Below are 5,178 nucleotides of genomic sequence, written 5' to 3'. Positions count from 1 at the left end.
GAAGCATACTCACATGAAACACGTCATGCACTCTGGATAACTGCGGCGGTAAAGCTAACCGATAAGCAACCTCGCCAATCCTCTCAAGGATCTCAAAAGGACCAATAAACCGAGGGGATAACTTCCCACTCTTCCCAAACCTCATCAAACCTCGCCTAGGTGATAGCTTCAGAAAGACATGATCACCTACCTCGAACGCCAAAGGCCTCCTCCTACGGTCAGCATAAGATTTCTGACGACTCTGGGCTGTAACAAGCCTCCTACGGATAAGCTCAACTTTCTCTGTCGTCTCCCTAACCAACTCCGGACCCAACAAAGGTGCATCACCCACCTCGGCCCAACATACTGGAGACCTACACGGTCGGCCATACAAGGCCTCAAACGGTGCCATACCGATGCTAGACTGAAAACTGTTGTTGTAGGCAAATTCTACCAAGGGTAAGTGCCCCTCCCACGTCCCACTGAAGTCCAGGACACAACCCCGAAGCATATCCTCGAGGATCTGGATAGTACGCTCGGACTGCCCGTCAGTCTGAGGATGATAAGCCGTACTAAAGGTCAACTTAGTGCCCAAGGCACTCTGCAAACTCTGCCACAACCTAGCAGTAAAACGAGGATCTTTGTCTGAGACGATCGTCACTGGGACCCCGTGCAATCTCACTATGTCCTGAATATACAAGTCGGCAAGATGATCTACCGAATCTCTCACGCGCATAGGAATAAAGTGCGCCGACTTAGTCAACCGGTCTACAACCACCCAAATAGCATCACTACCCCGCTGAGTCCTCGGAAGACCTACAACGAAGTCCATAGTGACATGCTCCCACTTCCACTCGGCAATAGGCAAGGGTTGCAACAAACCCGCTGGCCTCTGATGCTCGGCCTTCACTTGCTGGCAAGTAAGGCACTTCGATACGAAAACAGCCACATCTCTCTTCATACCCCGCCACCAAAACTGGCGACCCAAATCCTGATACATCTTAGTACCTACCGGATGCACCGCAAGGCGCGAATGATGGAACTCTCGGAGTACTTCCTCTCGGCAAGACTCCGGCACAAACAAACGGTCTCGGTATCTCACACTCAGGTCGGGATACACCGTCAAACCCTTCTCAACTTTCCCACTGGAGATCTTCTCTCGGAGGGATTCTACCTCAAGGTCACCTCTCTGTGCCTCTAACACTCTAGTCACAAGTGTAGGCTACGCAACAACAGAAAACAAGGCCGCAGCCTCAACAGATTCGCCCAGTAGCAAATCAAACTCACCAAGTGCTCCCAACATCTCCCATTCCCGGATGGCTATACAAGCTACATCACTAATGGATTTCCTACTAAGGGCATCGGCCACAACATTGGCCTTTCCCGGATGATAATGCAACTCAAAATCATAATCCTCGATGAACTCTATCCACCTCCTCTGCCTCAAATTCAAGTCTCTCTGTGTAAACAGATACTTCAAACTCTTGTGGTCCAAGAACACCTCGAACCTCTCACCATAAAGGTAGTGCCTCCAAATCTTTAAGGCAAAGATCACTGCTGCTAACTCTAGGTCATGTGTGGGGTAATTCTTCTCGTGTATTTTCAACTGACGTGAGCCATAAGCTACCACTTTCCCCTCTTGCATCAACACACAACCCAAACCCTCTCGTGAGGCATCACAATAAACCGCATAACCCAACCCTCTCTCCGGAATAATCAACACCGGAGCGGTGGTCAATCTAACTTTCAGCTCTTGGAACGACTTTTCACAAGTCTCACTCCACACAAACTTGACTCCCTTCCGAGTCAGTCTAGTCAACGGTGACGCTAACCTGGAGAAATCTTTCACAAACCGACGGTAATACCCAGCTAATCCCAGAAAACTACGGATCTCAAACACACTCTTAGGCTGTGCCCAATCTTGTACTGCCTCAACCTTGGATGTATCAACAGACACCCCTTTCCCGGATACCACGTGGCCTAAGAATTTGACTTTCCTCAGCCAGAACTCACACTTCCCAAACTTGGCATACAGCCTATGGGCTCTAAGTAACTCAAGCACCACTCTCAAGTGTGCCTCGTGCTCCTCCTCAGAAGGCGAATAGATAAGGATGTCGTCCACGAAAACGACTACAAATCGATCCAAGAATTCCCGAAAGATCCGGTTCATCAAGTCCATAAAGACTGCCGGTGCATTGGTAAGCCCGAATGGCATCACCAGAAACTCGTAATGGCCATACCGCGTATGGAATGCCGTCTTAGGAATATCCTCCTCCCTGACCCTCAACTGGTGGTAACCCGATCTCAAGTCTATCTTAGAGAAACAACGGGAACCCGTCAACTGGTCAAACAAATCATCTATACGGGGCATAGGGTACTTATTCTTAACGGTAGCCTGATTCAACTTCCGGTAGTCAATACACAATCTCAAGGCACCATCTTTCTTTTTAACAAAGAGGGCCGGTGCTCCCCACGGCGAAACACTAGGGCGAACAAAGCCCTTATCGAGCAATTCCTGGAGCTGAACTTTCAACTCAACCAACTCTGCTGGAGCAAAACGGTAAGGTGCCATAGAAATCGGCGCCGTGCCGGGCACTAGATCAATAGAGAACTCTATCTCTCGGTGAGGTGGCAAACTAACAAGATCTTCGGGAAAGACATCCGAATACTCACAAACCACCTTCAGCAAGACAATCTGGGTCTCACCACTCTCACAACTCTCAAAGCTGGCAAGTAGACCACTAAGCTCACTTCGCCCTCGCGAATCATACCCCGGTGGCAACACACTACCAACCCAGTCTCCCAAGAAATGGAACCACTCCCCGCTCAAGGTACATAACGTGACCCTCTGGCGGTAGCAATCGATAACAGCCCGGTATGACGATAGCCAGTCCATACCCAAAATAACATCAAAACCCTTCATGGGCATGACAACAAACGGAAAATGAAGCCTATAGTCGGCGACCTCTATGTCACATCCCCTAACACCCTGTTTCAGGATCAACTCACCACCCAAAGGCGATACCACACAAATAGGAGATGCTAACTGTGCTAACTCCAATTCCAAAACAGATGCAAATGCAGCAGATACAAAAGAATGAGATGCACCCGTGTCAATCAACACACTAGCAACCGAGTTGCAAAACAGAAAAGTACCTCTCACTACCAATGGAGCCGGTGCTAAATCCTGCGCGGTAACAGCATACACGCGCCCCGTAGGCCCCTGGCCTACCTGCTCACCTCTCGGAGCAAAAGACTGCTGCACAGACTGGGATGACGAAGCTCCCGGATTGGCCCTCGAGGCCTGCACAGACTGAGCTGGCTGAAAACCCTGCGTCTGCCTAGAACCAGACGCTCCCGAAGTGGCAGTCAACTGCGGGCAAAACCTCTTCAGGTGCCCAGGTTGTCCACACTGATAACAAGACAAGGGCTGCCCCCTGCCCAAACTCTGACTCTGCGGTCTAGCTGAAGAAGAAGCAGCTTTCTGACCCCCACCCTTCTGCGGGCAAACAGAAACCTTGTGACCCAGCTGGCCACACTTGTAACAAGAAAACTCCCCCTGACTGCCTCTCCCCGAGCTTGCACTCGGCACTGGAAGGGTCGATCTAGAAACTGCTCCCTGAGACTGTTGAGGGTTATAACCCCTCTGCCTCCTGCCATCATTCTGACCATCTTGGCTCCTCTTGGAGCCCCTCTGTTCTTTCTCCTCTTCCTGCATCATAATTTCCATATGAGCAGCAGCATCTACCAGGTGTCTATACTCTCGGATATAAGACCCACCAACTCTCAACTTGAGGCCCCGTCTCAACTTCCGCTCAAACTCATAGCAACGGCGTTCCTCAGACGCCACTAGTTCCGGTGCAAACCTGGACAGACTAGTAAAAGTAGCCTCAAACTCGGCCACTGACAAGCCCTGCTGTTTAAGCCGGCTAAACTGCTCCTTCAGCTTCTCCCTAGCTGCTGCAGACAAAAACCTCTCCTGAAAAGCATTCACAAACGCCTCCCAAGTACCACCAACACGAGCCTTCTCGTACTTCCACCATTGACCCGCATCTCCCTTCAGCTGGAAGGATGCCAAGGTCACTTTCAGTGCTCCGTCCTCGATGCCAAGCATCTCGAACGTCTTACTCATTTGCTCTAGCCACTCATCAGCCTTCAGTGGCTCCTTCGGATCCCGATAAACTCATCCGGATTAGACCGGAAAAACTCCCTCTTCAAGAAAGAAGGCCCTGCCTCAGCTGCCTGATTCCCAGCTCTAAGAATACCCAAAGCTCCTGCTATCTCTCTGGCCAAGACACCCATGGCCTGCTGACCCACTGGCTCGGCCACATTGGCCTGACTAACTCCCTCTTGCACAGCCGGAATCTCACCCGGTAACGATACTTCCTGTCTCGCAGGTCTACCACGCCTAGCACCTCTTCCTTGTCCTGACATCCTAATAAAGGTAACACAGAACGTTAGCACATTCACAAATGTGCTGAAACTAAACACTCACGTCCTAATGCATGGACAACTGTAATTCACTCCACGTAAGCACATAAACACATAAGCACTTACGAATTTCATTTCCGGATAATGATAGTCCCGAGGCGTTACTAGAGTTCCGGTCAGAAATAGCATTGATCAAGTGCTTTTCCAACAAGACTCCCAGAAACCCAAGGATCCAATCAACATCCTAGAAACTAAATCCCATACCCACATAGTCACATAAGCATGTTATCAATTAAGCACATAGCATATGATACTACATCAAAGTCTCTATCAAGCGAGACAAACCCATTGTGATACTAATCACTTCCCACGTACCCAAAGTATTCGAACCCGGTACGCTCTGATACCAAGTTGTAACGCCCTCAAAATAATAACATTAAACCCATCAAATAAGACATTCGTTGACATATGAAATAACCACATTCTTTTATTCATCAGGGTTTCATTACATAAGTATTACATGTTAACAACAAAAGCAAAATGCCCTACGGGCTTACAGCTTTCCAAGTTAACACTTGGTTACAACAAAAAGAGTACTAACTCATTTACACATCAAGCCCTTGGCTTGGATTTACATGTAATACATCAAAAGTAAAACGATAAAAGTATGTCCGCCTCTAGCCTCCCAAGCTATGTCCTTGGAGATGGCATGCTACCTGTACCTGAAAAATGATATTCCCATATAGGGTGAGCCACAGCCCAGTAGAA

Source organism: Camellia sinensis, chromosome 2 (genome assembly GCF_055761805.1).
Source record: "Camellia sinensis isolate YWXY chromosome 2, ASM5576180v1, whole genome shotgun sequence".
NCBI classification, from domain to species: domain Eukaryota; kingdom Viridiplantae; phylum Streptophyta; class Magnoliopsida; order Ericales; family Theaceae; genus Camellia; species Camellia sinensis.
This window is presented reverse-complemented; position numbering follows the sequence as displayed.